General features: G+C 30.4%; 2 long non-coding RNA genes across 5 annotated transcripts; one reads left to right on the top strand and one right to left on the bottom strand.

The window, feature by feature from the left end:
- Positions 1-146: 146 nt before the first annotated feature.
- Positions 147-6123, bottom strand: LOC107370333 (uncharacterized). Of its 4 annotated transcripts, none has more exons than XR_016197914.1 (5): positions 5297-6123; positions 4839-5144; positions 3441-4747; positions 934-3322; positions 147-783 (listed from the first exon to the last, which is right to left on the bottom strand). It is a non-coding gene; the product is annotated as an uncharacterized LOC107370333 (long non-coding RNA). The 4 variants fall into 4 exon arrangements; XR_016197913.1 differs by having other exon boundaries at positions 3441-3886; positions 4170-5144; positions 5297-6114; XR_003083704.2 differs by having other exon boundaries at positions 3441-3662; positions 4170-5144; positions 5297-6096.
- Positions 6124-6465: 342 nt separating this feature from the next.
- Positions 6466-8033, top strand: LOC149094307 (uncharacterized). Its single transcript, XR_016197912.1, has 2 exons — positions 6466-7717; positions 7807-8033. It is a non-coding gene; the product is annotated as an uncharacterized LOC149094307 (long non-coding RNA).
- The last annotated feature ends 4761 nt before the right edge of the window (positions 8034-12794 follow it).

Genomic DNA, 12794 nt, shown 5'->3' with positions numbered 1-12794 from the left:
GTTCAGGTATGGACAAATGATTAGGATAATCTCTATTCATGTCTTGTCATGTTACTATCATGCAACAAAAACTCAACCTTTACTGAGCACATATTTCTGCTCTATAAATATTGACAACATTCGGAGCAACTCATTGTACAAACTGATTCAATATTATTGAATATTATTTATTATTTATATTATTATTTATATTATCATTATAAGACTAAAGGCTTTCCTCTGTTCAAGATGAAAATGATGATGATGATGATGATTACGATGAGAGTCAGAAAGAGGAGGAGGAGGAAGAGGTAAAATGATGCAGGCAAGATTGAAGGGAAGAGAAAGAAGTGCAAAAAAAGGAAAAGATGATTTGATTCAATATTCATGCACCATATGTGAATCTTGATGGTGACAGATATTACAATATTTTTCCTCCTCTATTACAAGACTAAATAATAGCATAAACCTAAGTTTGTTTCCTTGACTTTCCTTTACTCTCAATCTTTCTTTCCAGGTTTTGTGTACAAATCACTTTGATAAGAGTAATCATAGTTACACTTTACAATAAAAGCAAATGAAATGTTTCAGCTATCCCTTGGTCAAATCACAGGTAAATTGCCATGGAAATTCAATTTGTTTCATTCGTGTCCAACATAATCACCATCAAAATAAAATAGACCAAAATAAGCTGAAAATCGCCATTCACCTATCAATTTTAGCCATTAACTCATGTTCTGTTGATCAATTAGCAGACCAAATATCAAATATTTAGAGGCAGCAAGTCGAGATAAACATTATCCTCTTGCGGTGACGTTAATGAAGTGGTGGGTTGCCATTAAGATTTTGGTTCATCAAAAGTCAATCCATGTATGGGACAGATATAAAAGCAAAATAATTAGTTAACCTCATTTAATACAATAACAAAGCAATGAAAAGCAACATTTGACATACCTTTTGTATCCCTTTACCCATTTTTTCAAAATTTTTCTAAAAATCAATCCATCTGAAATTTATGGGCCCATTCACTTTCTAATAATATTTTAGGCAAAAAATCTATTGAATAACAATTAAAAAATTAGAAAACAAAATAAAATAAAAACTAAAACCCAAAAAAGCCAAAACCAAGTGAGCTGGTTGTTGAAGAAGCGCCAAAAACAAAAGGGGTAAAAGGGGTCATCTCTTAATTAAGATCTGAATATAAGCTCCTTGTTAAAAGGTTAATTTATTAATAAATGCAGTTTTACAATTAAAATGTCACAGTTGCTTAATTTAAACTAAAATGTATTAAACATGAAAGAGAGGGTAAAATATGATCTCTTTGTGATGCTTTTAAGGACAATGATATTTATGTAGCAGATTAGGCTTTGCTTGGTAGGAAGCAATAGTGATTTTGATACCTTGTTAGTGAAGTGTAAATGGATCAACAATTGATTTGGTTATTGTTCTCTATTGTTGCGTTGATAATTTGATTGTTAACTGTGAAAACGATGCTCTTTTTACTTGTAACTGTTGTATTGATTGCTGTTAAAAGGAAACCAACCAGAAATGACGTTGATGGTAAATTATGAACCAAAAGGATGAACAATCAAGTAAAAAATGTAATAATATAAATTGATGGATCCTTAAGTGTTTCTGTATTTCCATCCTTTCAACATTAATAGTAACATTTTAACATGGATCATCAAATTTTATTACAACTACAATAATAATAATCATAATAATAAATAACAAAGTGTTCAATTAACCAGTTGAAATGGACAATCAGTAGACTCGACTACAATTAAATTTAGTGTTTCCTTTCACATTGTTTAATTAGTTTAATTAAAATGTCTCAACGAGTTGAATGTTTTACAAGTCAGCTTGTTAATCATGAGAAGAAAATATTGATTAATTGTAGTTGTTTCCTTTGAATAATTGATTAATTGAAGTTAATGATTAGATTCAACAATTCAATTTGATTGTTGGTACAATAAAACCACTAATAACTGTCAATCAACTATTGATTAAATCAGTGGAAGGGATTATTAATAGTTATTTTGGTCTCTTGGATTGATTGGATTGTTTCATCTAAAAAGATGGCAAAAAGTCAAAATATATATTAGTTTAACTTGATTGACAAGTTAATCATCTTTAATCATATTTACTAGGTTCATATTTAATGATCAACATTAAGGTTAATATTTAATAATATCTGGATAATGAAATTGGTTGGAAAGTGAAATGATGATAAAAATAATAATGATAATGAATCAAGCAAATGATTATCATTTTTCATGATAGTTGTGTCATTTCAATGCAATTGGGTTCACTTTAAAAATATCAATTGTTCATTCATACAATGTTATTCAATATTCATTGGTTAAATGTTTCGTGTGTAACAATTTAATGTTAAACTCAGCAAAATGATCACTTTTATGGGTTACAAAAATGATAATAATAATAATGATAAAAGTTATTTATCATATTAACTTGTTTCCATTGACAAAATGTGTAACAATCATAAACAACAAGAAAGGAATCAATTTAAGCGTTTTCAGGGATCAATTGATTGTGGTTCAATTGGTTTTGGATCAAGATTGGTTTCAATCAAAATAATTTGAATAACAATCAAATAAAGCGAAGGTTATAATGAAACAACCTTTTTTTCAAGTTGACATACACTTTAGACTTTAAGTTTTGGGTTGTTCAAATGGTTCAAGCTTTCAAATTTGGCTTCCTTTTCAATTTTTCCTGTTCTCGTTGCTGTGTGAGTGTCCAACGGCTAACGATAATGACTTGTCAATATGTTAAGAGACCGTTTGTAACCAGAGTAAAAATGTTTGCCCATTGGTCAACTTTATAAAGAGGTTTCTCAAGACGTTAGCAAGTCAACAAAACAAGAGCGAGAAGGAAAAAAACACCAACCAAAATAAAAACATTTATCAGCATGATACTTGCAAAGCTTTTAACTTTTCACACTTTTTCTCTCTCAACTCGTGCAAAGGAGAAGAAAAAGATGAAGACAAGGAAGATGATGATGATATTGGAGAAGAAGAAAAGAAAGGTTGAAAAGAGTTGAAATGAGCCAAGTGTATATTGAGTGTGACATTGAGATGAGCTGAGCGAAAATGTTTTGTTCAGTTATTTACTCTTCGGATTAGTGTTCTTTTCACGATACCTTGTACCCTGCTAACTTTTATCGTCCTCTTTATTTTCTTCTTCTTTATCTTCCTCCTCTTTCTTTTTCATGATCATCTTTGAATAACGGCGGACGATGACCAGGAAGAAGAAGAGGAAAGGATGAAAACTTTTGCCAATTTCAAGGTTCCACGCAGTCTATTGAGTCCACAAAAGTTGTTGTCTGAAAGGAAAGGAAAAGAATCATTATAAGAATAAATGGTCATTTTTGCTCGTTTTTGGTCATTTCTCTTCATCTAAAGGTAACTCTCTTCTTGAATCTATGAGTAAACAAAACATACCATGATAGACAAGGTAGACAATCGGGAATGTATACAGATGATGAAAACAAAAGGGAATGGACAAAAGTTGACGGTCAACAGAAAAAGAAACATTTTTCAAAATCTTTAAGGTGGTCACTTGCATTCTTTAGCCTTTCTTTTTATCCGTTGGTCCTTCATTTTAAAATGTTTCACTTTTCCAATGTTTTACAGTTTTTCAGGTTCAGGCGACAATTTTAACCACTTGTGAAGAAAGAATTGAAATAACAAAATGTATTAGAGAATTGAATGAAATCAAATGTTTTCCTCTTCATAAATGATCCAACTGTTGAGATTGCCATTCAAATTGAACCTTATTTAACACTGTGTATTAAATGATTAAGTAGCCTTGCAATTGATTAGCGGGTTTATTGAACCATTTTATTAATAATTGATTAGTTGATGTCTTTTAACCTTTTCCCTTTCATCTGGTCTTTCATATAAATTAGCAGGGTTAGATGAGATTCAATGAAAAGGTGAATGGAAAGACAAAATGTTAATAGTGATAATATTAATGATGACAATAAAATATTACAATGGCAATGTATTATATTGTAATATAATAGGCAATCATTATGCTCATTGGCAGTTGAAAGAGTCAAAAATGGATGTTGACTTGGTGTTGATTTGAATATTGTTAACTTGATTTGACGTGATAAGGCCACGTTTACAATAATAATAATGGTAATGATAATGGTAATAGTTAATCACCTTTCATTTCCTATTCAACATTGAACAACATTTTTCCTTTTCTTTAGCTTTTCGCTGAATCTTTTCATTCTTTTGATTCGTCACTTTTTAGCTTTCCTCTCAATGGTCTTCAATATTGATTGTTAAAACTGTATATTAATCGGTTTAACATACGCTTTGTTCAATAGAGATGAATGTTCAAGAGTCTTAAAGTGGACTGGGAATGAAGAGAGTTGAAGGAACGAGAGATTGAGAGAGAGAGTCACTAAAGGAAGATGAAGAAGAAAAAGTTAACCCAAAATACCACAAAAAAGTTATAAAGTCTTCTCCATAATATGCTCTTTCAACTGATCCATTTCAACATTTGTTATTATTATAAGAGTAAAAATCAAAATGATTATAATAATAATGAAAATAATAATAATAATGTTGATGGTGATGACAATAATACGCAAAGGAACCAATGAAGGACACAACAGCAAAAAAGGTCTTCTTAGTTGAGGATTGTAAGGTCCGATTTGAATGGCATTTGAACAACTCGTTTAGTCACTTGGCATAATAATGCTACTTATACATCAATAATGAATGGGAATTAGCTTCTGGAAGGAAAGGAAAGAAATAAAGTCAATGGCAAGTGTTAATAAGCAACTTGAATGTCATCTTTTTGTTTGCCTGAAGCCGTTGACGTACGAGTAACTTTGCATCATTTTTGTCTTGCCACTTTAAACATTTTACACCTTTTGCCACTGTTATGTACATTTTGTTTGCAACAATTTCCTTGCTTTTTCCTTGGTTCCATGTCTTATTGTTACTCCTTTTGTCCACCTTTAATACACTATTTAATGGCAATAATTTTGATAATAATAATCAGCTTCATTTGTTTCATTATTTGCATCATTCTGCTTTTCAGGTTCGTCTTGGTTTCTTCCCTTTCCTTGCTTCCTTGGTAGCCAGTTTAAGCTTTGCTTCTTGCGCTTAACCATTTCAACTTTTTTCCTATTTTGTAAGGTTAATTGTTGCCCATTATTGTTGACCATATAATATGATAACAATGATTATAATGGGTAATAATAGTTGATAATTGAAGGCAAAAATTAAATAGAATCACAAGTTAAATGGTTGATAAAATTGTTGAAAAGTTGTCTTACTTTTTTTCCTCGCTTTCCTTTAGGCCTTTAGCTTTTTTCCAAGTTTCTTCCTTCTGCTTTACTTCTTACCCATTTTGGCTACTATTTTTCACTCCAGTGAACACTTTCAATATCAACTGTTCATTTAAACACATTTATTGTAATCATTTTAATCTTGAAAGATCTTTTATTCACTCGTATTCAATCACCATTACCATTATAATTGACCAATTAACTGTGTTAAAATTGCTTTATTAACATATCGTTTATATACAGCAAAGTCAACACCTTTGATCTTCTTTTCATCTAACCTTAACTTGATATCGTGAGAATCATATGGTTATGGTATTAGTGATAATGTTGGTAATTTAGTTAATCACAAATACTAAATATCACTAGGAACCAAGAAATATACAATTATTAATTTCATATTTATTCAATTTCAATGATAAAGCTTCTGAAAGTAGAACATTTCCAACGCTGTAACTTGAAGGCGCTATTTTTAATATCCTCTTGTAATTAATCCTTTTTTCATTAGATGGCGATGATGATGAGAAGCTTAATTTACATTTACAGTCACCATTGATATAATGCACCGCACTGGGAATAGCTTATTTTCACTATTCTTCGGGCAGCGTAATCCATGATTTTCAATCTTCCTTATTAGATCAAAAACCTTGAATTTTGCTTTAATCTGATTTTGCGAGTTTTTGCATTAAAATTTCACGAAAGAAAATTGAATTAAGTCAATTGATAATCAAAGAAATCGAATCAAAATTTGACCGAATTCAAAATTAGATATAACTCCTCCTTAATAGGGGCATTGAAAAAATGAGTGCATTATCTCAATGGTGACTGTACTTTCTTTTTCTTAATGGTCATCTGTTTTCTTTCACTCTAATTGTAATCAATTTTATTTCTTTAATATCTAAATTAATTTCTTTTCGTTAACTTTTCAGGTTCGATGATGCCCAGAGGATCCATAAAACTGAATGTTACCTTATTCTCTCTACAGGGCATTTCAGCTAATTTTCCCGTTGTAAATTGGCTATATCTTTGCTCCTAAGTGACCTAGAGGATAGATATTTTGTTACTGGAAATTTATGCGATACTCAATTGTCATATTTTAAGGTCAAGGTCATTCAAAATCGTTGCTTTATTTGACCTCTAACTGATATTTGGAGGTCATTTTCTAAGAGTGCAAAAATCTTCAATTCAGTTTTTGTTTACTACGAGTTAGTATCTCACACCGTTGGAAAGATAAATACATTTTCTTAAAACCAATTGATCAACAGAACAATGTTTGAACTCGCATATCTTTTGACCAGAATAAGTTACGAACATGTCACTAGCATCAACCGATCTGAAAAATTTTTGCACTCTTAGAAAATGACCTTCAAATATCAGTTAGAGGTCAAATAACGCAATGACCTTGGATGGCCTTGCCCTTTAAATATGACATTTGAGTATCGCCCGAATTCCCATAAACAAAATACGTAACTCCTAGGTCACTCAGAGGCAAAGATACAGCCAATTTACAACAGGAAAATTAGCTGAAATGCCCTGTATTGTAACAGTTGCATCGATGAAGCGAGCTGTCCGTCGAGTGAGCCAACCAGGATTAAACCTTATCGGTATAATGGACCCGAGATATGATCCATTCATGGTTACACATTGGCATTTGTTGCGACGTGATATCAGGCCTAATACCGTTTATGAAGTCACTGTGGGACCGCTGTACGCGAAACGACCATACGACCGACTCTATTATGTATTAAGAGACACTCAAATCGATCCCAATCCTAACGATTTTGAACTTGTCGAATAGGTTGTAAAATAAATTGAATAAAACAGATTAATGCTTCGACTAATCATTTCTCAAAATGAATGCTGACAATATCAATTCTGATAAAAGTAAGTTTATTTATGTTGATCAATTAGTTGCTAGTTAACCTATCAAATTAATTCCTAGCTGTGATCAAAGTAAAGCTATCGGGTGAAGATTATCATGACATTGTGATTAACTGGAATAATACAAGTCAAATATATGAGCAACAAATGTTTAGCCGACTAAGTATAATCGTTAATCAAATCCCAGTATTGTTCATTAGCTAAAAGAAATATCAAGAATACCTTATGAGCATAGTGAGAGGTTTTCGTGAAAACTGTAACAAATTGTTTCTAAATCATACTTTTATATTAAAAATTATGAATTGAATTATATTCAAATAGTTATTTTATTCCTTACAAAATTGGATTGAATCATTAAATGGAATCCATTCCTAAGTTAATTACTTTAGTTTACTCATGAGGCATAAAATTAGAGTTGAAAAAAGCTGATTGAGAAAAGACAAGGAATAAGGAGAGTTGATAGATTTAGAAGCCTTAAAAGAGACAATATTGATAGTAATACAATCTTGATGCTGGCTTGATTTAGCAAAGGTAAGTCTTATCAATATATGAAAATAGATTCAATGTGTTTTTCACGTGTTAAATTTATACTCTTTTTACTGGTATCAATGCTATTATAGTGAAGCGTTGGAGTTTCATTTTTCCAAGTGTCAAACATAAAGGAGTCAAAAATGTTGCTGTTGGTGTTGACTGTGTCAATCAGAAGAAAATTACCAGCGGAAATAATTCATCATGAATGATGGTGATGATTTGTTGATAGTTATTGGGTGCATCTCCATCATTTGGTGCTCATCCTATTGAAAAAAAGGAGATGGAAAGAAGTGAAAATGATTAAACAATGATAACTAATCTTTCAAAATGGAGATGAAAAGAAACAGTGGAGGAGAGGACAAAAAAAGATGGTTAAGTGAAAAAGGAAACCTTTTCTTTCGCCTCACTTTCAAAGGACAAGATGAAGAAGAAGATGGTGGTGATGATGATGAAGACAAGGAGAAAGGAAGAAATAAACGATAAAGATTAAGATGGTATTGAAGATGGTGATGATGATGATAAAAGGATGTTAACAATGACAAAGGGTTGACAATGATTACCTCTTGAACTGGATTTTGATGACTATTTGACTTCTAGACAAGTACCAAAACAGGAATCATTTAAAGCCAAATGATTTAACCCAGTTTACAATATAAATTTTTGTTTTTCCTGATGGGTTCATGACAACTTTGACATTATCCATTTTCATTCAACCTAACAAATAATAATAATAAAGTTTACTGTGGCAAACATGAAAATTAACAAACAAGAGCTGCAACATGACATTATTTGCATTTGAGACTTGATTTTGATTGCTAATTGAAAGCTTCATTTTAACGTTAACTTCTCATCAAACTTGAAGCAAATCACAAAGTCTATAATAAACTTAATCAAAGAATCCCATTAAGGAATCAAAGTTTACCAGGAAAAAAAGGAATGATCAACCTTCAAGTAGCCTTAATGTTAATATTATTATTATCATTATTTTGGTGTTTAACCAGAAAATGGCAATAAAAAATCAATAAATTGTGTTATTGATAAAATTTTGTCAAGTATCATTAAAGGCAGAATGTTGTTTATAATTTGGTAAAAATAATAACCCAAAAGTATAGATCGATCAAGGGAAACTTTGATAAACAATATTCCCTGATATTTACTTGGATTGTAATTTCAAGAATCAGGTAAATACACCCAACAATCAAAAAACAATAAATAAGCAAACAATGAATCAAGTTGCTTAAAACTAACATTGATAAACTTGTTTATAATATAAATATTAATTGTTGCCCGAATGAAATGATTGAAAGATTGTTTTAATCAAGAAACGAAAGAAGAGCAAAAAACAAACCTTTTTTAATAATCACATGAAATGATTTATGTATATTAACATTTGTTGTTGTAACTTGCTAATCATGTTTATGTTGCATTATTAAATGCAAAGAAAAAGATAATGATGAGGATGAAAAATGTGATCTTCATCTCAACACATTCTAACAATCTTCATCTCCTCCTCTTCATCATCACCATCGCCCTGATCCGTAACATCTTTTACATCCCAGTCTATCAAGATGGCAACAAGAAAGATGATGAAAAAAAGGTGGTTACAATGGATAAGGATGAAAATGGGAATCAAGATACGGATGAAGATAAAGATGAAGATGAACAAGTGTGAAAAGGAGGAGAATGAAGATGATTTTGATGAAATATAGATGAGAGTCTTGAGAGGCAAACAAGAAGTAGGATGATGATCATTAAAAGGATCCTCAGATGATCATCATTATCACCATTACCATGGCTTTTAGATGACATCTTTAAGAATCTAGCTTTAATAATAACCCTTTTATTTTTTGCTCCTCTTTTCCTCATCATCATCATGAATGCATGCATAAGAAGAGCAAAAAGTAACAAAGACGATGATAAACGACCACAAAATTCAATGAATTTTTAACCTTATTTTGTTTATCACTTAAAACCTACTGATCTTGTTTATCAAGTAAACATTGGCATTTATAAAGGAACCCATTTTTCATTCCTTTCACTCTTTCAATTACCCTTAAATATCCAATTAGTTAACAATTGACATTAATTTATTCCTGAACTTCTTATCAAATCCCAAATTCACCTTGAAATGGTGAATAAACTCATTTCGTTTTTTGTTCATTTTTTTATTTCGACTTGAAATGTTACTTTTTGCCTTTTACTGAGAAAATATTTTATTTGAATTTTCTTGTAAGGTTATAATATAATTGACAATTTAATAATTGTGGCTAAACGGCATTTCATCGTGTTTCAGTTATGGAAGCAGAAAAAATTGGATGATTGATTTGTTTTAATGTTTACTTTTGATTGAGATGATATTATGTTGCCTCTGTTTTTCATTATTATTATTGTTGTTGTACTCTTGTTACAATAAGTTTCTAGCTGTATATTTAATGTAATATCAGATTGATTTAAGGTTAAACAAGTGAACAGGAACAAAATTGCGTGTAATTCAACAAACTGTAAACACAACAAAATCAACTTGTAAAAAGCAAAGGTCCAAAAAACAAGGTATAATTTGATTCAATTGAAAGTATCAATAAGCAAGTAACTTTAATACTTGAAGGTCCAACAAACAAAAAAATGGTCAACAGCGTGAAAGAAAATTGGAAAGTGAAAAGAAGAGGGAAAAAAATCTTAATCAAGAGCATTGGTCATCCAGCAATAAGCTAACTAATAAGGCGTAAAAGTTAAAGGTAAAGCTTTCTCGTCATCAAAATCATCATTATGTTCATCATCATCACAAGTATCATATTTAGCCAGAAAAAAAGAGAGATTGAACATTGAGTACACAAAAAATCCCAAACATGATCAAGAAAGATGATGATGATGAAACAAAAATGAATTATCCTGAGTAACAAATCTTGACATTAAATCAATTGACACATTTGTTATGGCTGTTGATGATCATGATCATGATTAAGAGGAGCAAGATGAAAAAAGAGGTAAATAAATGATAAACCCATTTGTTTCTGGATACACTTTTTATGTGTCAAATGAACACCAACAATTGATCTGCAATCAAGTATTGTATTATCCTGGGCAACAATAAAAGACTTGAATGTAAGTTGAATGTTTATTACAATCAAATCAATTCCAATAATCTAAAAAAGTGTTCAATTGAATAAAACAGTTTACTGGATTGAGTGAATATCCATTGATCTTTGATGGCCATTGAAATGTTGATAAACCGGTGAATATGATTGTCTTGACTATGATTTGATCACAATTAAAAGATCTGTTGTCAATTAAAAAAGTGTCTAATGGTTTGGATTTGATGGCAGTTGAAGCAGGAATGATGATAGATTTGGGAAGATGGAAGAGAGAAGAGAGAAATAAATTCAATTGTAATTGAATTGGTAACATAACAAAATAATAGCTTTTATATTGTTGAGTGTAAAACGATGATTGAAAAAAAATTGGATTTTATTCACATTAGTGAACCTGATGGTGTCTATGATAAATATAATAACATTTATCTTCAACTCATCTCATCATCTTGATACTAATAATACTCTTACCATTTGCTGTTCAAGGATGAAGATGAAGATAGAGATGGAGAGAAAACCTTAATCTCAATTGAAGGGATTAATAGTTAAGCTTCAATGTTGAAACTGTTTGCAATCATTTTCCGATGATTAAAATAAAAATCCAAATCCAAAAGCAACTCCAGTAAAATAATACATAACTGTAACTCCTTTTTTGACAGATTTAACAGCAACTTTGTCAACTCATTTTTTCACCATTAATATTATATTAATATCATTTGAAAGTTGAATTGTATTATTAATGAAACACTTTTACTTTTATCCAGTTTGACCTTAATTCCTGGATCATTAATATACAAGTTAAATTGATTATCATTAACCAATGTAATCAAAATAGGATTAGAAACATTAAGATTGCCTTTTTGTTTGTTTGTTTGCCTTTTCCTCTTCCTCTTCTTCTTCTGTCTATTTATCATATCCATTTCAAGTTGACATTAAATTGTCAACTCATTTTTTCATAGCATTTCATCCACTTAATCAGGCCTAATTATATGAACAGTGAACAATGATTGTCAATCAATTATTTAACAACCAAATTTGTCCACCTCCCACTTTACATCTGGCACCCTCTTCACTGTTGATTCCTATTTACTGATCAATAATAATGCAAGGTAAATGACAGTTGAAAACTTGAATCACAATGATACAACAATGGGACAAAATGTAATACCATTTAGATACATTCAATTCAATTTGCCTTTTTAGCTTTTCATAACTTGCACCGTTTCCTTGGTTAACTCAATGTCAATCAATTGACTCTCAATGTGTATTAAGAGGATTACAATCAACTTTTCAAGCAAAACCTTCATCATCTTCACCATCATCATCTTTATCTTCATCATTTCACTCTCCCTTTCATCATCACCATTTTGTCCTTTTAACGTGTTCACTCTAATTCAATTGTTACTTTCCAGCTCTTTTTTTCAGCCATTAAACTCAACATTTTTACTTGTCCGACTTGTTAATCAATGATGACATTAATCGTATCAATTCAATTGTCTAATTTGATTGTCTTTCAATCTTTCATTCCAATCAATCTAATAAAAATATACAAAATAATTTCATCCGATGCACATTTGGGAAAAGAGAAGAAAAAATTCAAGTTTAAAATGTTCGATTCGAGTTTAATCAAATTTCAGGTTCAATAGTTGAACTTGATCAATTATTACTTCTTTTTTATTTAACTCCTCCTTTCATCTTCATCTTTATCATCATAAACATCTTCTCTATCATCTTATTACTGACCTGATTCAGTGTGTGATAAATGGCTATGTTTTGGTCAGCAAAATGTACAAAAAAGTAACCATTATTTATATCAATAAATTGTTCCTCCTTTTGTTTTCAGAATCAATCTTGACCATTTTTATTGTTGTTTTTTCGTTAAATAGTGAATTTATCATTCCAATCATAATTATCAGTCATATTAACAATATTTTAGGACACAAAATGATTTATTGGTAATCATTGATTTTTAACCGGGAACAAATGAG

This window comes from Tetranychus urticae, chromosome 1, assembly GCF_039701765.1.
Source record: "Tetranychus urticae isolate SD_2017Ah chromosome 1, NJAU_TeUrti_SD_1.0, whole genome shotgun sequence".
NCBI lineage: Eukaryota > Metazoa > Arthropoda > Arachnida > Trombidiformes > Tetranychidae > Tetranychus > Tetranychus urticae.
The sequence above is the reverse complement of the archived record's forward strand: the minus strand, read 5'-3'. Positions and strand labels throughout refer to the sequence as shown.